This window comes from Sciurus carolinensis, chromosome 14, assembly GCF_902686445.1.
Source record: "Sciurus carolinensis chromosome 14, mSciCar1.2, whole genome shotgun sequence".
Classification (NCBI taxonomy): domain Eukaryota; kingdom Metazoa; phylum Chordata; class Mammalia; order Rodentia; family Sciuridae; genus Sciurus; species Sciurus carolinensis.
In genome coordinates, this window is record NC_062226.1 from 48,329,628 (window position 1) to 48,351,180 (window position 21,553).

A 21,553-nucleotide genomic window follows, 5' to 3' on the forward strand; every position below is an offset into this window, starting at 1 on the left:
GGATGGATAGATTAGTTTCCTCTCACTCACTTGAAGTTAGGTGAAATCTTACCTGAGGCAATGGGATGTACATAGGGCTCTTGCATAACACTTTCTGGCCTAATATGTGGTTGACAAATTCTTTACTTTTCTTTCTCCTGCTTTCATGAAGTAAAGAACTCAGATACTTTTAGTGCATGTTGAGACATGGGATAAGAAAGAATATCTAAATCAAAAAATGGAAGGTTGCCCATGGGATTTAATACCCAATTCTATTTTAAAAAATGAATAAGAAATAAAATTCCATGGTGTTACCCTTTGAAATCCAGTGTTTTGATTGTTATAGAAGAGAAAGAAGAAAAAAGCATCCAAGACAAACAAAGCAGGATTTATATTCAAAAGACCCACATTAGGAAGTTTTTTGAGGATGTAATTCATGGGATACAAAAAGTAGATAACAATAAGATATACCTAAATAAGTGCATACATCTTGAAAAACAGAGATCATATGTTAAAATAATACTGTTGAAATGCACAAAGGCTAAAATTACATAGTATATGAAATATTATATATATGGAAGGGTGTAAATTAGAATAAAATCATTTGATGATGGTTACTTAGAAAACAGAGTAGCCATATACTGTTACATGCACATGTTGGAATATTTTGATTACTCAACAAAACAATAGATGTAGTATCCAAAGATATAATGAATAAAAAGAAAAATTATAAGCACCAAAATAGACATGTAGACCAATGATACAAAATAGAAGACACAGAGAAAAACTCACATAAATATGGTTACCTCATACTAGACAAAGGCACCAGAAACATACATTGGGGAAAAGATAGCCTATTCAACAGATGATACTGGGAAAACTGGAAATCCATGTGTAGCAAAATGAAATTAAACCTCCATCTCCCACCCTGCACAAAAATCAACTCAAAGTAGATTAAAGATTTAGGAACTAGAACAGAGTCCCTGTGCCTAATAGAAGAAAAAGTGAGGCAAAATTTCTACCACATCAGCTTAGGACCTGACTTCCTTAATAAGACTCCTAAAGCGCAAGAAGTAAAATCAAAGATCAATAGATGGGATGGACTCAAACTAAAAAGCTTCTTCTCAGCAAAGGAAACAATCAATAACATGTAGGGAGAGCCTACAGAATAGGAGAAAATCTTTACCACACCCACCTGGAGCAATAATCTCCAGAATATATAAAGAACTCAAAAAACACCAAAGAAACAAATAACCCAATCAATAAATGGGCAAAGGAACTGAACAGATACTTCACAGAAGAAGAAATACAATCAATTAACAAACATATGAAAAAAATGTTCATCATCTCTAGCAACTAGAGAAATGAAAATCAACCCTACTCTAAGATTTCATCTAACTCCAGTCAGAATGTCAATTATCAAGAATACAAGCAACAATAGGTGTTGGTGAGGATGTGGGGGGGAAAGGTACATACATACATTGCTGGTAGAACTGCAAATTGGTGCAACCACTATGGAAAGCAGTATGGAGATTCCTCAGAAAAGTTGGAATGGAACCACCATTTGACCCAGTTATCCCACTCCTCGGTTTATACCCAAAGGACTTAAAATCAGCATACTACAGTGATACAGCCACATGAATGTTTATAACACCTCAATTCACAATAGCTAAACTCTGGAACCAACCTAGAAGCCCTTCCACAGATGGATGGATAAAGAAAATGTGGTGCATATACACAATGGAATATTACTCAGCCTTAAAGAAGAATAAAATCATGATGTTTGCTGGTGAATGGATGGCACTAGAGAATATCATACTAAGTAAAATAAACCAAACCCAAATAAACCAAAGGGCCAATATTTTCTCTGATAGGTGAATGCTGATCCATAATGGGGGCCAGTGGGGAGTAAAGGGACATTGGATTGTGCAGAGGGAAGCGGAGGGGGTATGGGAATGGGAAAAATAGTGGAATGAGATGGACATTATTATCCTATAGACATGTATGATTACACTACCAGTGTGACTCTGTTCTACCAAAGGAAGGAGAAATTCTGCTGCATTTGTGTATAGTGTGCTCTCTGAAGTCAGCCAACGCACTGAAATCCACAATAAATAATTTAATACATTCTACTGTCATGTATAACTAATTAGAACAAAATTCTTAAAAATAAAAATTTTAATTTAAAAATAAGAAAAATTAGGAAGAGGAAGAAAGAAAGAGAAAAAGAAAGAAAAAAAAAGAAAGAAAAAAAGACAAGTAAATGGGGAAAGAAAAAGCATATAATCAAATAGAAAAGGAAAATAAAAACAAAAATGTCTCAAAAAAAAATAAATAAAGCCCACATAATAAGGTTGGGAAATACCCCCATATACAACTTTAAACACAATAAGTTTAAACACAATACTTTTGGAATACTTTTTTAAAAATCAATCTTTGTGTTATTTATGGGACTGCACAGAAAACAAAGAAATAATAAGAGTCAAAGTGTGAAGACATATATGTGCTGGGAAAATACCACATTTTATGAAAACAGAGCAGGTATACAACAAAAAGCACTCTGAAGTCAACCAACCCACTGAAATCCACAATAAATAATTTATTACATTATTAGTGCAGAAGCCAGAGATCAAAAGATAAAATGAACTACAAACTCTAAAATCAAAACCATTAATTAACCATTAATTAAGATCAATACTCATAAATCCAATGCATTTTTATACATAAGTGATGAATCTTCAGAAAGAGAAATTAGGAAAACTACCCCATTCACAATAGCATCGAAAAAAAAAATAAAATACTTGGGAATCAATCTCACAAAAGAGGTGAAAGACCTCTACAATGAGAACTACAGAACACTAAAGAAAGAAATTAAAGAAAACCTTAGAAGATGGAAAGATCTCCCATGTTCCTGGATAGGCAGAATTAATACTGTCAAAATGGCCATACTACCAAAAGTGCTATACAGATTCAATGCAATTCCAATTAAAATCCCAATGATGTACCTTACAGAAATAGAGCAAGCAATCATGAAATTCATCTGGAAAAATAAGAAACCCAGAATAGCTAAAGCAATCCTTAGCAGGAAGAGTGAAGCAGGGGGTATCACAATACCAGATCTTCAACTCTATTACAAAGCAATAGTAACAAAAACAGCATGGTATTGGTACCAAAATAGACAGGTAGATCAATGGTACAGAATAGAGGACATGGACACAAACCCAAATAAATACAATTTTCTCATACTAGATAAAGGGGCCAAAAATATGCAATGGAGAAAAGATAGCCTCTTCAACAAATGGTGCTGGGAAAACTGGAAATCCATATTCAACAGAATGAACTTAAACCCCTATCTCTCACCCTGAACAAAACTCAACTCAAAATGGATCAAGGACCTCGGAATCAGACCAGAGACCCTGCGTCTTATAGAAGAAAAAGTAGGTCCAAACCTTCAACTTGTTGGCTTAGGATCAGACTTCCTCAACAGGACTCCCATAGCACAAGAAATAAAAGCAAGAATCAACAACTGGGATAGATTCAAACTAAAAAGCTTTCTCTCAGCAAAGGAAACTATCAGTAATGTGAAGAGAGAGCCTACAAAGTGGGAGAATATCTTTGCCAACCATACCTCAGATAGAGCGCTAATTTCCAGAATCTATAAAGAACTCAAAAAACTCTACACCAAGAATGCAAATAATCCAATCAACAAATGGGCTAAGGTAATGAACAGACACTTCACAGAAGAAGATGTACAAGCAATCAACAGATATATGAAAAAATGTTCAAAATCTCTAGTAATAAGAGAAATGCAAATCAAAACTACCCTAAGATTTCATCTCACCCCAATTAGAATGACGATTATCAAGAACACAAGCAACAATAAGTGTTGGCGAGGATGTGGGGAAAAAGGTACACTCATACATTGCTGGTGGGGTTGCAAATTAGAGGAGCCACTTTGGAAAGCAGTATGGAGATTCCTCAGAAAACTTGGAATGGAACCACCATTTTGACCCAGCTATTCCACTCCATGGTCTATACCCAAAGGAATTAAAATCAGCATACTACAGAGATACAGCCACATCAATGTTCATAGCTGCTCAATTCACCATAGCCAGATTGTGGAACCAATCTAGATGTCCTTCAATTGATGAATGGATAAAGAAACTGTGGTATATATATACAATGCAATATTACTCAGCCATAAAGAATGATAGAATTGTGGCATTTACAGGCAAATGGATGAAATTGGAGAATATCATTTTAAGTGAGATAAGCCAATCTCAAAAAACTAAAGGACGAATGATCTCACTGATAAGCGGATGATGACACATATGGGGGGTGGGAGGAGTTAGTGTTAGGGTTAGGGTTAGGGAAGGGGGCAAGAATAGAGGAAGGAAGGACTGTATAGAGGGTAAAGAGGGGTGGGAGGGATGGGGGAAGGGAAAAATAACAGAATGAATCAAATATTACCCTATGTAAATTTATGATTACACAAATGGTATGCCTTGACTCCATGTACAAACAGAGAAACAACATGTATCTCATTTGTTTACAATAAAAAAAATCATTAATTTACAAAAATAGTGAAGGAAATTGTATACCATTCACTAGTTGGCAATAAGACAAAATTTTACACATACAAACTTACCTCAAAATAAGAACAAAACTGCTGTCTATTAAACATTTAAACAATGATGACAAATGTATACAAATTTTAGAACATATGTATACATGTACTATTTATATATAACACATGTATATAAATATATTCATAATCTCTTTAAAACTAATAATTTATTAAACAAAAAGTAAGAGAAACCCTTGTAGCTGACAAGCACCTTTCCATTAATTTAAATCTTCTCAAATACCTTTTAATTATGATTTTATTGATAAGGAATTAAACAGCTTTTATTATACTTATTCCAGTGTATTTTTTGCTAGTAGAAAACATAGGGTTTTTAAAGAGTTCTAAATATATTTTCTGTTTTTTTCCATGGTATAGTGGAAAGCAGAAAAAATAGATTAAATAAAACAAAGAGAGAGGGAAAGAGAGAAAGAGAGAGAAATGGATTTTTTTTTACTTTGAATAACTAGGAAAGAAAGCACATCATAACAGAGATTTTAAAAAATCAGAATCTAGTTCCTTGGGAATAACAGTCAGATTAGTAGACTTCCAGCCAGGCTGATCAGGATAAAAGTGACACAAATTACCAAAATCAGGAATAACAAAAGTCTCAATACTGTTAAAATGTCAATTTTCCCAAATTGATATGTACCATCACTTCATTCCAATCAATCCCAGAATTTTAAAAGAGAATTGTATGAGCTGATTTAAAATTTTTCACTAAATAGAGAATATCAGTGAGCATATAAAAAGTAAAAAGAAAAAAAGAACCAAATAAGGAATCTAGAGTAGAAAGTTATAATAATGAAAATGAAAAACTTACTACAGCAAATCAAAAACAGATTAGAGACAGCAGAAGATAGAATCAGGAAATCTCATTATAGGTCCATGAGATTATCCAATCTGAGAAACAAAAATTTTTTTAAAAGTGAAGAAAATAAGCATGGTCTCAAAGACCTGTGTGGTGGAGGCACCATCAAGTGTAACAACATTCTACACACAATAGGAGTATGGAAGGAGATGGGAGAGTTATAGGAGATGTTTGATGAAAGAATGACCAAAGCTTCCTAAATTTGGTCAAAAGTATTTATCTACTTTTCAGAAAAGATAAATAATTTCCAAGCAAGATACATAACTCATTAACAAGTGACCATCAGGAAGAATAATAGCAGACTTCTCATCAGAAACCATGGCCTTTGGAAGATGATGGAATCCTCTACACAATGGTAACAGAAAGAATGCCAACCAAGAATTCTGTATGAGAAATCTGTCCAATATGGTTTGGATATGAGGTGTGCTCCCAGAGCTCATGTGTGAGGCAATGTGAGAATATTTCAGGGGTGAAATTATTAGATTATGGAAACTGTAACCTCACCAGTGGATTGATCCACTTGAATGGATTAATTGAGTGGTAAATGTAGGCAAGCAGGATGTGGCTAGAGGAACTAAGGTGTGCCTTTGGGGTTTTTATTTTGTCCCTGGGATTAGCTCTCTTCTGCTTCCTGATTGCCATGTCCTGAATTACTTTCTTTTTGCTACTCCCTTCTACTATGATGTTCTGCCAGAATTTTGGAATTTGCCAACAATGGACTAAACCTCTGAAACCATGAGTCAAAATAACCTTTTCCTCCTCTTGTCAGGTATATTGGTCACAATGATGCAAAACTGACTGAAGCACTGTCCTTTGAAAATGAATAAGAAACTAAGAAACTAAGCCATTTTCAGATAACCAGAAGATGAAAATATTGTCATTAGTAGACCAACTTTTTCCCCCTAAGATAAGGAACAAGATAAGGATCTTTCCTTTCACCACTGCTATTTAAAATTGTCCTGGGAGTTCTTGCTAGAGTAATTAGAAGGAAAAAGAAATAAAATTTATCCACATTAGAAAGGGAGAAGAAAAAACCATCTCTATTTACAGATGACAGCATTCTGAATTTAAAATTTCTGAAGAATCCACAAAAACTACCAGAACTAAAATAAATAAATAAATAAATAAATGAACAAAGTTTCAGGGTTCGAAATCAACATCCTAAAGTTAGTTGCAGTCTATCTAGCCACAATGAGCAATCTGAAAGGGAAAATAAGAAAACAGTTCAATTTACAATAGCATTTAAAAAGAATAAAATACCTATGAATAAATTTAACCAAGGAAGTAAAAGATTTCTATATGAGGAACTATAAAATATTGCTGAAAAATTGTAAATGCCTAAGTAAATGGATATATACATGTTCATGCAATGGAAGACTTTATGTTTTTTCAACTTATTATTTTTTACATGAAAATATTTCCTAAGGTGATCTACTAATTCAATGTAATCCCTATCATAATTATAATGACCTAGTTTTGTAAAAATGGAAAATTGTATTCTCAAACTCACATGTAATTCCAAAGATCTCAGTACAAGAGACAATATTATAAAAAGTAAACAAAGCTGGCAATAGGAAATTGACTAAAATGTCAAACAATAGAAATATAGACACTATATTCTAAGGGTTTTTACTTTATATTTTTTATATAATTCAGTTTAGAAATATTATTTTCTTTTTGAGAGTTTGTATTCTTTTGTTGGAGTCTATCTGTTTTAATTCGAAACAATTTCAAAGCTTACTACAAAGCCACAATAAGCAAAATAGTGTGATACTGGCATAAGCACAGACATATTAACCAATGAAATAAAACTGAGAAAGTCAGAATTAAACCCAAGCATCAATGGTCAATTGTTATTCAGTCAAGGTATGGATACCATTCAATGGGGAAAAGCAGACTCATCTACAAATTATGATACAAACACTGCCACTTTTGGCCACTTTTTCTCTGTAGGAGTTTAGGGATAAAACTCTGACCAAAGGGAAGGAAACTGGTATTAATAATAGTTTTTTTAGGCTTCAATTTGTCTGCTTTGGGGGCTAATCTCTCTCATCTTCTTGAACTCACCAAGACTGACACAAAGGATTGTCTGTCAACCTTTAGACAGAATCCCAGACCGTTTGAGACCAGAGCCTCAACAATGAATGTATCTAATATTTGAGGAGTTCAATACTATTAAAAATTAATTAACAAATTATCATATACCCTCATATGCCAACATACTTAATAGAATAGATGTAAGATATAAAATAGGCATGATAAAAAAGACATGATAAATTATTTAATTAGGTAAAGAAACTATCATTCATATAAAATGAGACTAGACATCATAAAAATTAATCCTAGTGAAAATATTAAATAGGAAAAATGCTATTAAGGAAATAAAGAAATCAATATATCGGAGAGCAAATATATATGGGATAACATCAGGATTGCTAAGTACTTGGAAGAAAGAAATAACATGATAATATAACATTGTGAAAATTTTCCACAGAGCATTAAGAAGTCATGAAAATAGAATACAGTATGAAATAATTAAAACATACAGAATATATCTTTATGTAAAATATTTTTATTTATTCATTTATATAATTCTGTTTCAAAATATTATTTCTCTTTGAGGGTTTCTTTTCTTTTTATTAGAATCCATTTGTTTTAATTTGCAGTCAACATTGATGATTTTGCTATCATAAATAATTTGAGCTGAGTTTTCTCCAAATCATCTGAATTATGTTTATTATTCAATTGCTCATCTGGGAAAAATGTACAAAAACTTTATAAAGTTTTAGTATTTTTTTTCTCCTCACTCATTTACAGGGGAATCAAGAACAGTATTGGTCTTCTGCGGATGCCTAGAAAGCTACATCCCAGAATCTGGGAAAATTCAATACTAAAAGAACCTTACCCCCAAATGTAACCCAGTATTGGGCAATCTCAATTTCCAAATATCATTAAAAATAATGATATGTGTTAGATAATAAATACTGAGAGAAGCTTTTGCTGGCATATTTGAGTAGAGAAAATGGTCACAGATACACAAACAAAATTATAAGACACAGATACAATAAAGCTACTATATATATGTGGATAAATGTTTGCTTAGAAAGACAATATTGATCTTGTGTGAGATTTAAAGACATATAGAATAAAATTCACAAAAACAGCAATCTAAAAGGTGAAGGAGGCATACTAAAAAGTTTTCCAAGGTTTTGGTGCTACCAGGAAAAGATGAAAAATCTTCTTATTTTTAAGACTAAATTAATTCAAAGATTTATCTTTAGAATAATAACTAAGAAGCAAGAAAGTATCTGCATAAAATGTTTTTTTTTTTTATTTATTTATTTTTTTTTTACGTTTACATAGGGTAATGATGTTTATTATATTTTTCCCCTCCCCCCCACCCCTCCCACCCCTCCCACCCCTCCCACCCCTCTTTTCCCTCTACACAGTCCTTCTTTCCTTCATTCTTACTGCTCTCCTTAGCCTAACTCTAAACCTAACCCTAAACCTAATGCTAGCCCGTCCCACCCCCCATTATATGTCCTCATCCGCTTATCAGCGAGATCATTCGTCCTTTAGTTTTTTGAGATTGGCTTATCTCCCTTAGCATGATATTCTCCAATTTCGACCATTTGCCTACAAATGCCATAATTTTATCATTCTTCATTGCGGAGTAATATTCCATTGTATAAATATGCCACAGTTTCTTTATCCATTCATCAACCGAAGGACATCTAGGTTGGTTCCACAATCTGGCTATGGTGAATTGAGCAGCAATGAACATTGATGTGGCTGTATCTCTGTAGTATGCTGCTTTTAAGTCCTTTGGGTATAGGCCAAGGAGTGGGATAGCTGGGTCAAATGGTGTTTCCATTCCAAGCTTTCTGAGGAATCTCCACACTGCTTTCCAGAGTGGCTGCACTAATTTGCAACCCCACCAGCAATGTATGAGTGTTCCTTTTTCACCACATCCTCGCCAACACCTATTGTTGCTTGTATTCTTGATAATCGCCATTCTAATTGGGGTGAGATGAAATCTTAGGGTAGTTTTGATTTGCATTTCCCTTATTACTAGGGATGTTGAACATTTTTTCATATATCTGGTGATTACTTGTACATCTTCTTCTGTGAAGTGTCTGTTCATTTCCTTAGCCCATTTGTTGATTGGATTATTTGTATTCTTCGGGTAGAGTTTTTTGAGTTCTTTATAGATTCTGGAAATTAGCGCTCTATCTGAGGTATGGTTGGCAAAGATATTCTCCCACTCTGTAGGCTCTCTCTTCACATTTCTGATAGTTTCCTTTGCTGACAGAAAGCTTTTTAGTTTGAATCTATCCCAGTTGTTTATTCTTGCTTTTATTTCTTGTGCTATGGGAGTCCTGTTAAGGAAATCTGATCCTGAGCCAACAAGTTGAAGATTTGGACCTACTTTTTCTTCTATAAGATGCAGGGTCTCTGGTCTGATTCCGAGGTCCTTGATCCATTTTGAGTTGAGTTTTGTGTAGGGTGAGAGATAGGGGTTTAGTTTCATTCTATTGCATATAGTTTTCCAGTTTTCCCAGCACCATTTGTTGAAGAGGCTATCTTTTCTCCAAAACTAGTCAGAAGGGATAAAGAAGGACATTACATGCTGCTTAAGGGAAGCATAAATCAGCAAGACATAACAATCATAAATATCTATGCCCCGAACATTGGCTCATCCACGTACGTCAAACAAATCCTTCTCAATTCCAGAAACCAAATAGACCACAACACAATAATACTAGGCGATTTTAACACACCTCTCTCACCACTGGATAGATCGTCCAAACAAAAATTGAATAAAGAAACTATAGATCTCAACAACACAATCAGCAATTTAGACTTAACGGACATATATAGAATATACCATCCAACACAGAATGAATACACTTTCTTCTCAGCAGCACATGGATCCTTCTCTAAAATAGACCATATTTTATGCCACAAAGCTACTGTTAGTAAATACAAGAAGATAGAGATACTACCTTGTACTCTATCAGATCATAATGGATTGAAATTAGAAATAAATGACAGAATAAAAAACAGAAACTTCTCCAATACCTGGAGACTAAATAATACACTATTATATGATGAATGGATAACAGAAGACATCAGGAGGGAAATAAAAAAATTCTTAGAAGTAAACGAGAACAAAGACATAAAATGTTAATAAAGAAAAAACTGTAGAGTGAAAGAACTTGAAATCTACAAAGGAACAGAAAAGACCATACAACAAATGGTTCAACAAGAAAGACATGGATTTCAGTATAAGTATATGTTAAATATAAATAAACAAAATAAACCAAGAAAAAGCTGTTTTCAAGCTTCACAAATTTTCATAAATACTTCTTGAGGTATTAAATCTTAAAAAGAGAGACTTAAGAAATTCGAAAGTAAAAAGATGAAACAATACAAGACAAACCTTATCCAAAAAAAAAAAAAAAAAAAACTAAACAAAACAAAACAAAAACCAGTTAGTATATTTTTACTAAGATCAGAATATAAATTGAAGCACTCAGCATTTCGGGATATTAAGATGCTCATACCAATAATGCTGATTCTTTTTCTAAACATATAACATAATTCTGTATGTGGTCAATAATGAAATTTCAAGATACATAAGACAAATAAACAACTGATGGGACTAAAATGTCAACTAAAGAAATACACAGTGTGATTCTTCAGCACACATTCTTTGATAGTTGATAGAACAAATAGAAATATAATCAGTAAGAATATAGAAGACACAAAAAACACCAATGAATTTGACTAATTACAAAAATTGCTTTTCTATTTAACAGTAGCACAGATATCAAATTTTAAAAATGTACAACAGCATAAAATAGCAAATACTTTGGAATAAACTTATCAACTGAAAACTGCAAGTTCTAAGCAAAATATTTAAAAGAATTCAAATAAACAGAAAGATAAACAATTTTTGTGGATTGAAGAATGAATAATGTTAAGATTTCATCTGGAGTGTAGAAATTCCAAAGCAAGTTGTTGACAGGATTGGTTCTTTCTGAGGCTTCCTTCTCTCCTTGGCTTGCAGATGTCCACTCCTCACAGTGTCTTCTTGTGGCCTTTCCTCTGTTCTTGTACATCCCTAGGTCTCTTTTTTGATCAGGACACAGCCATGTTGAATTAGGGACCCATTCTTTAGACTTCACTTAATGTTAATTACCTCTTTACAGACCTCATCTTCAATACGGTCAGATTGGAGGTTATAGCTTAAATATGTGAACTGGGGGTAAAATGTAATCTATAACACTGGCCACTGAGCAGTTTTATGTGAAGAAGCAAAATGATTTTTTTTACTGTAGAGAAAATCCCTGTCTGAATGCATAATGAAGATGGATTTGAAGGTGGGAAAGAGTGGAGGTCTGAGGAGGATGAATGATGGCAAGTTCAAATGTGACAGGCTTATCTAGGGTGTCTTTGGTGTGAATGGAGAAAGCACACCTGGTAGGAGAGAAAACTTTCAGAAATTGGTACTATTGGGACCCAGATGATTATAGAAAGAAAAAGTAGAAGATAAATCCTCAGGGACTGTATTAGTTGATGGCCCTGCCCTTGGAGGAGAGGTGTCCCTGATCTGGGAATAAATATTTTTAAAGCCTGCAAAAAAAAAAAAAAAAAAAGATTTCAATCATTCCCAAATTGGTTTACAAATTAAATGCAGATCAACACTTTTAGAAATAACAACCATAAGCATTTATCTAGGGATCAAATACATGAAAAGAAAGAAGGAGAAAGAAGTGTTAAAATGATTGAGGTTTTTACTGTGGATGCCAGAGAGGGTAGAGATGCCATCACTTGACATTGTATGTCCCTTGGCAAACATTAGGTAACAAAATGCTGGCATATGGAATTAGTCCCATTCTAAGTTGGTTGCAAACTCAGTCCACATTTATGGCAGGCTTTGCTTCACAAAACACATCACTGATCTTTTACCACTCAAGTGATTGCACCTCAAGTAAGATATCAAATGCTGTCAGAACTTTGATAATGAAAACAATCCAGTTGTATTACAGAATTTGGAGTCTTCAAATATTATTATATCTATGAATAAGTAAGAGGTTTTAGAAATAATAATCAGAAAACAATGGTCCATATAATCCAAACAAACATTGATCACATTGATGATAAAACTGTTTTATCATGTATGAAATTATGGATTTTATATTAATATATAATTCCTTAATGATTAATGTGCAATTCCTTCAGTTTTATAGTCTACAAAACTCTTTCTCATAGGCTCTCTCACTGAATTCTCAGCTAACCTGGTAAAGTACATTTTATTATATACAGATGCAGAAAATAGAGTGCAGAGAGATTAAATGGTTTGTTAAATTATCACACACCTTCTGATTTGAAGTCAGGTTTCAAAACCAGAGATTCACCCTACAAAGCATTTTTTTTTTTTTTATTCTGTGCTTCTATAACACAATGAAGACTTTTAACAGATCTTTAAAACTTTATTTTCTGGAAGATTAACACTCTGTCATGTCAACATATTCAGTCCCTTGAAATTCTATTTTAATTTAAAAATGGGGTTGCAGAGGGTAAGTTAGATTGGTTGGTGTGATGACACAATCTGATCATTTTATCATTTTGACAATCACTGCCAGCTCTGGTTGTCTCTTACTGTGTTTTCCACACTAAAATATCCTATGCTCTTGAAATGCAGTAAAATTTGAATGTAGGGAGAAAATGAATTTTTTGTGTGTTTATGATTCACAAAGCTCTGTGCAAAAATAGCCTTAATGAAAGAGGATCAGAGTTTTTCACATCAATACAACAAAACGGAGCATTTATGCAAATATCCCCATTGAGTGTTTCCATTATCAGACTATTCTTCATTGATTCATGCAACAACAATATCAACTTGATACCATAACGACTCAAAAAGAGCAGCTCTAAAGTATGCTTCTCCTTGAATAAATAGAACTCAGTGACTAGCTTTATTACAAGATACTCTTAGACCCTCTGGATATCTTACAGCTGCTTCCATTCAGAAAAATAAAGGTAAATTAGATCAGATGTAAGAAGATGTAAAGTGTTTTCTCTGGTCTCATTCAGTATGACAGGTCAGCAGAATGAGCACATGCAATATCAGTTCTACAGTTGTCATAAACAACAGCTCAGTCATTTTATTAAGATGTTTCTTCTGTCACTCTTAGATTTATTTTAAGCTATTTATTGAGATGCAAAATACTATGGGCTATCGAGACTTCAGAGGATAATCAGAAGATACTGAGCAAATGATTCAATTATGCTTGGTGAATATTAAACTAAAATATAGTACAGCACAAAAAGTAATTAAAGATACTTAAGAGCTTTCTCAAAGGAGGGTGTATACAGGCTGTGTACTAAATTATCAGAGAGAAAGTATAATGAATTTGGAGGAATTGAGGTTAAAAAAAAGTTAGATGGGTATGTTCTGGGGACTGGACATATTCAGTAAGTGTGGTGTACATGCATGGCCAAGACAGGAGGCAGAGTCGAAGAGATCAGCAAAGGTTCAGATGGTGGCTTAGGAAACTGGAGGTCACAGATCAGATGTTTGGGAACAGTAATTTCCCAAATACATCTGTAGAGTAGAGTTTGGTGATAATGGAAACAATGCGAGTTTGAACATTTCAAAAGCACACGTAAAACACATGGTAGGACTGAACTAAGGTAACAGCCACAGACCTGGGGAGAATAAAAGGAGGTGAAATACCAGGACCTATAACCAGGAAGTCATTCAAGTGCTTATCGAGGTGACCTCTGAAGATTTAACCTTTGAGTTTTCTTGTTTATTTGTTGTTATGATTGTTGCTACTTTATTTTACAGCCAAATGGGCAAAAACCTACAGAGTACAAAGTCTGGTTATAAACTTCCTATTTTCCAGTTACCCAGTTTTCTTTTGACTTGCTGCCTACTGAGTTTTCCTAACACTAGTCCCATATATTGAAGACTTTCTCCAGAGACCTGAACAGCACCTCCACAACTTAAGCTCAAAGTTTATTCCCCCTAATCAAGTTAACTATTTTTTTCAATGCCTGTTCTATGATAGATGAAAACAATAAGCAAGCTAAATCAGGGATTTCCAAGATTGACCTCCCATTAAAATTACCTGTGTTACTAAACTGTGGAAGAATAAGAGTCAGCTACAGGAATAGCATGATAAACAAGTGTGAGAATTACTCTTCAAAATCTTCAGATGTTAGTTACCCAGCAAGTCCTTAGGATTTTAATATAATCATCACCACAAAAGTAAATTTTGGTTTGTTGGGATGAACCCAACTACTACCATGTATAACCACAAGGATCTAAATTTTAAAAAATTAACGTCATCTACTTATCAGGGAAAACATTTGGCCTTTGGTTGTTTTGGGATTGGCTTATTTCACTTAGCATAATATTCTCCAATGTCATCCATTTACCTGCAAATGCCATAATTTTATTCTTTTTTATGGCTGAATAATATTCCATTGTGTATAAATACCACAGTTTCTTTATCCATTCATCTGTTGAAGGGCATTTAGGTTGGTTCCACAATCTAGCTATTGTGAATTGAGCTGCTATAAACATTGGTGTGGCTGCATTACTTTAGTATACTAATTTTAAGTCTTTTGGGTATAAACTGAGGAGTGAGATAACTGGGTCAAAAGGTGGGTCCATTCCAAGTTTTCTGAGGAATCTTCACACTGCTTTCCAGAGTGGCTGTACCAATTTGCAACTCCACCAGCAATGTATGAGTGTGCTTTTTTCCCCACATCCATGCCAACATCTATTATTGTTTGTGTTCTTGATAATAGCCATTCTACTTGGAGTAAGATGAAATCTTAGGAGTTGTTTTAATTTGCATTTCTCTAAGTACTAGAGATGTTGAACACTTTTTCATGTATTCGTTAATTGCCTGTAAATCTTCTTCTGTAAAGTGTCTGCTCAGTACCTTGGCCCATTTATTGATTAGGTTCTTTGTATTTTTGGTGTAAAGTTTTTTGAGTTCTTTATAAATTCTGGAGTGCTCTATCTGAAGTGCCTGTGGTAAAGATTTTCTCCCACTCTGTAGGCTCTCTCTTCACATTGTTGATTATTTCCTTTGCTGAGAAAAAGCTTTTTAGTTTGAATCCATCCCATTTATTGATTCTTACTTTGATTTCTTGCAGTTTGTGAGTCTTGTTGAGGAAGTCTGGTCCTAAGCCAACACGATGAAGATTTGGGTGTACTTTTTCTTCTATTTGGTGCAGAGTCTCTGGTCTAATTCCTAGGTCCTTGATTCATTTTGAGTTGAGTGTTGTGCCGGGTGAGAGATAGGAGTTTAATCTCATTTTACTACGTATGAATTTCCAGTATTCCCAGCAGCATTTGTTGAACAGGCTATCTTTTCTCCATTGTATGTTTTGGTTCCTTTGAATGTTTCCCTGATAAGTGGATGATGATATGTAATGGGAATGGGGAAGGTGGGATAAGTGAAGAATGGAGGAACTTTAGATTACGTAGAGGGAAATGAGAGTGAGGAGGGATGGGGGTATGAAGGATGGTGGAATGAGACAGGCATCATTACTCTATGTACATGTATGATTACATGAATGGTGTAATTACATAATGGTGTACTACATTGTGTAGAATCACAGAAACAAAAATTGTACCCCATTTGGGTATAGTGAATCAAAATGCAGACTGTAAAAATTAAAAAATGAATTATAAAAAAATACACCATAATAATGCAAAATGTTAACAGTAGGGAAAACTGCTTATAGGGTATGTGCAAACTCTACTGCCTTGCATCTTTTATGAAATTTAAAACTATCCTAAAATAAAAAGTTTGCTAAGTTAAAAAAAAAAAAAAGTAAATACTGGCTTATAAGCTACCTTGGATGCTGCTCTATTTCCCTCTTTAAGAATCTATTTCATTTTAAAATAATGATTATTTGTTTGAATAGTACATAAGTTAGAAGAAATATGTGTAAATTGAGGGAAGGCTCTGTATTAAGTAGCATGTGGAAGCAGTTCTTGTCCAGTGCCTTCTCTAATGGAGTACATACAGGTGGTATCTCGAATCTGCCACCTCACGTTCTTCACTATTGTTTCCATCTGTTTTAGTGTTAAGATCAACTATTCCACCTTTATTGCCAAAGTTTCTTTTCTACAGGTTATTTTGGGTGTCCACCATTCTTAAACTCAGTTGGTTCCTATGTAGAGCAATCTGTAAGAAGCTTGATATCAATACCTGTGATCAAGAATGCAGAGTCATGGTTTCCTTTGTTGCCAGAATAGGTGATGGATGTGCTCAAGATAAAGACACAGTGAAAAAGTCTAATCTGTTGAAATCTTCATTAGGGTGCTATAGCAATAAAACCCTGGTATTTTAAAGCACTGTTGAAATGCTTTGAGGGTATTAGGCATATGCTGTTATTATCATCATTTGTACCAGCTCCCACCAGTCTGCAAAGCAACCTACTTAGTCTTCAACCATCTCCTAAGTGTATTCCTCAATGTAAGTCAGTCCCAGATAGTTTTGGAAAACTATATGTAGTCTGAAGAGTCAGTTCAGTTAGTTGGAACTATAGTTTTTCACCTTACATGAGAAAGAAAAGAAATGGACTATTTATCAAGGGCCTACCACATTCCCACTATATTCACAAAAACCCCAGATTATCCTTAGATTATCAAAGAGGAAATTTGGGTCCAAGGAATGAATACTTTTTTTTCCCCTAAAGTTACACAAAAAAATAAAGCAGTGAGATTTAAAGTTCATCCACCTGCAAAGCTGTGGCCTATCATCTGTAGGGAAGCCTTGTGTATATGCACTAGCCCAGTGGCTGTTTCCTATTAGTAAGTTTCTTGCAGTTCTCATCTCCAGACTGTTCTCGAACCATCTGCCCCACCATACATTAATCCTCAATTTCTCCACTTGCTCCTTCAAACCCCTCCCCTAATCAGATGAACTGCCTAGGAATTGTAAGGTTAGGTTCTCATGATCCTCTTGAAATGGATCTCGAATTATACTTTTGGTGGGATAGAGTTGAGAGGGAAAGCCGTCAAGGCTAATGCCACCATTTCCCAGAGTGCCAAGATTCCCTCTAACGCTCCTTCTCGGTTCCTTTTCTGCTGATATTTTGATAAAGCCATGCTACATTGCAGTCTATAAGCCAACCACCCAATTTCAGCTCTCCGCAGCAATACTTAAGATAAAACAAAAATGAAGCCTTGAACACAAAATTATTTCTATAGGTTCATTAAAACAGATGAGATAGTATTAGTTTCCTAATTAATCATACTTCATAAAAAATAGCATTTGCTCCAGCAAACTCTATTCTTAGCTTTTTACTGCTAAAGTCTCTTATTCTGTTAGTGCTGCTACAATGAAATACCTGATCATTTATAAAGAACAACAATTTGTTTTTTCACAGTTTGGCGACCTGGGAAATCCAAGATCAAGGTGCTGGCAGGTTCAGTCTCTGTCAAAGGCTCATTTTTCTGCTTTCCAGATGGTGCCTTCTCACATGGCAGAAGGTGTAATGCTGTATCCAATACTGCAGAAGGCAGAAGGACTAAAAGCCTGAACACGTTCTCCCAAAACCTTTTGTAAGGACACTTGTCTCATCCATGAGGGCACAGGCCACCTGGTCTAACCACCTCTCAAAGCCCCCACCTCTTAATACTGATGCACTGGGATTAAACCTCAACATGAATTATGAGGTTTCAGTGTGGTCCCACCTCCACAGTTCTACTAGCCATTGCCCCTTTGGGAAACTCTTTGAAGTGGTTACTGTCCCATGGTGACACCTTAGTAGGTGCTTTAAGCAGCATCCTTGCCCCTGTGACATTTCTTTCCCTGGGACTAGAGTCTCTGCAAGGCATTCTTTGAAATCTAAGTAGGGACAGCTACAGTGTCATGGTTTATGCACTCTACTTACCTGCAGAGTGAGCACAATGTGGATGCCACCCAAGGTTTGCCTCTGGTGTCCTCTGGATCTGTGGACCAAGTCACACCTGGGTTAACCTGAGCCGTAGCTGAAGTAGCTAAGGAGCACTGTACCAGAATATGGAGCAGAAACTTGACACAGCTCTGGACAGTGAGTCCTGAGGTCTTGTGGGTCCCCTGGGTCCCTCCCTTAAAACTGTCTTCTATCAGGACTCAGGCTATCTGGACCTGTGATGAGAGGGACAGGGTCAAGGGTCACTGAAATGCTTTTGTGATCATCTTTCCATTGGCCTAATGAAGAGTATCTGGCTTCCTTCTATCCACATAATCTCCTTACCAAATATTCACTTGCCACATCCTTACTGTTTTCTTCCTAACACACTTTGTTATTACTTACAATCTGGACAGACCGAGAATTTTCCAAGTCTTTCAGTTCTATTTTCTTTTTTGTGATAAATTCTGTCATTAAATCATTTCTTTCCTCTTTAACTAAGTCCGTGCAGCTCTTTTAGCATTTTGGTGACATATTTCTTCCACCAAATAGCCTAATTCATGGATTACAAGTTCTGCCTTTCTCATAGCCTTTAGACACAGGTATGAGTCAGCCAAGTTTTTTGTTCCTTTATAATAAAAATGGTCTCTTCCCTAGGTTCCAATATCTTCTTTCTCATTTTCATCTGAGATTCCATCAGAATTTCCTATACTGTTCATATTTCTACCAACATTCTGAACACAAAAATGTAAGCAATTTCTAAGAAAATTCAAGTTTTCCCTACATCTCTCTTCTTTTTCTGAGCCATCACCAGAATCACTCTTTATGGTCTAGCCTCTCCACATTATCCAGTTCCAAAGTCACTTCCAAATTTTGTTATAACAACATCCCACTTTTCAACATCAACTTCTTTCTTAGTCTGTTTGTACTCCCAGAACAAAACACTTGAGACTGGGTAGTTTATAAATAATGAAAATTTATTTCTCATAGTGTGGAGCCTGGAAGTCTAAGATCAAGGTGCTGAGAGACTCAGTGTCTGCAAAGGTCTGATCTTTGCTTCCAAGATGGTGCCTTGTTGCTGCATCCTAGAATGGTGTAATGGGTTAATGATGTGACCTCACTTGGTGAAAAGCAGAAAGGCTAAAGAAACTGAATTCATTCCCTCAAGCTCTTCTAAAAGGTGGTGATTCCATCCAGGAGAACAGACCCCTCTTGTTCTACACTCGCCTAATACTATTGCACTGGGGATTTTTTTTCAACATGAATTTTGGAGGGTTTATAAATATGCAAATCATAATATCAAGAAAGGTAACAGAATATTTAATGTTTTTCCAAATAAACATGGGCAGTTAGGTACTTGCATAAATTGACAGTCAATTTATCTGTTTTTCATTGCTAAGTAAACTTTCATTGAAAGCAATGAACTGAATTTTAGATATGATAACATCAAGCCCACTCAAAACTAATTAAACAAACTGTTGATCACTTGTACTTCATTGAAAATGTGAATGATCTTCTGGGGATCTGAAAATTCTCTAGGGACCCAGGAGAGTCATGATGAATGTACTTAGTAAAGATAATTAAGTGTAAGAGGCAGAAAAGAATGACCCATCTGATTCTGAAATAAAACATCAATTATTCGAAGTGGTTTATAATTATTTATTGAATTATGAGATAGATAACCATCTTTTAACATTATCTTTTTTATTGACTCTTCATTCCTTAATTCATATATTTTTTCATTCATTCATTCTTTTAATTATTTAACAAAATTAAATGCCTAACATGTAACAAACTTTTGTTTCCTCTGTGTCACAAACTGTGGTGGGGGTTGGTAATGAGAGAGTCAGTAAAACAGATATGGTATTCACTCTCACAGAGGCTAGAGTGTCGTTGAAGAGAGACATTAAGGGAGTGATGATATAAAAAGCTACATAAACATAATTGTTAGAAACGCCATGATAAAAATGATTCCTGGATGCCATTAGACATTATAATAGGGACAAATCTAAATTATGATGGGTGAATTAGACAGTTCAATGCATCAAAACGGTGATGGGTGCTGAGAGGACTCAGATCTAAAAGATCTTAGTCAAGTTATTACTATAACAGAGAATCAAATAATTAGAATACTATTTAGTGGACATTAGGGTAGAGATAAGTGAATGATCAGGCAGGCATTCAAAGAACACCTTATTGTCATTGAGAGGAATAGAATTCCTTATGGGCTTTGCGAATGAAGAGTAGAATTTGGTCATGTGAAGAAAGGGATAACTGATGTTCCAGTCCTGGAGAAAACTTGGCAAGAAGCACAAAGGTAAGACAAGGCACTCTAAATGTCATATAACACAAGTGTTCTTCACAGAACTGGCAAGGAGCACTGCTGGAAGGCAGGCAGGCAGAGCCAGGAAGTGTGAGTTTTGACGTCTGACCTGATCGTGGAGGCCAAGTGTTCGTGGTCTTGCTATATCATCAGAGTTGTAACGGGTGTTCCAATACATGGCACTCAGAGGGCAACTTAAAGATGGGTTTTTCACAGGGATTGTGAATTCCCTATCGTATTTAGGCCTTATCAGACACTGATCTTGGTATAGCAGAAATTTCCATTGCAAGGAGATAAAAAGCATTTGCCAGTTTTTTCCCTTGAATGTAACAGCTACTTACTGCCACCATGTGGAAGTCTTCAAATTTAAATAAACATTAATGTTTGACATATTCATTCTTTTAGACTTACAATATGAATGTTAATTTTTTAACATTCATAACATTTTAACATTCCTGTGGGTTTTTCATCAAGAATCATCAGTGTCATTTGAATCTGAATCTAGATCTAATTCTGCACTCTTAGATCGCATATTAGGATACTCCAACATCTGAAGTAGGGTGTATTGTGTGTGTTTAAGGTTGAATTTGATTTGCTATTTATTAATTGTCCTGCTTTCTTATCTTTTTTATATTACTTATGTTCTTCCACATACACTAATCCTCTATTAACTATCCTCCATCCCTATATCTTGCCTCTTTTGTGTTTCAAAGGATAATTGCTTTCTCAAAAACCTTTACTTCTTACCCTTTTTACTAATATGACTTTAGCTCTGTTTTCTTTCCTGTGAAAATTTAGATATTTAATACCAAATATTAAA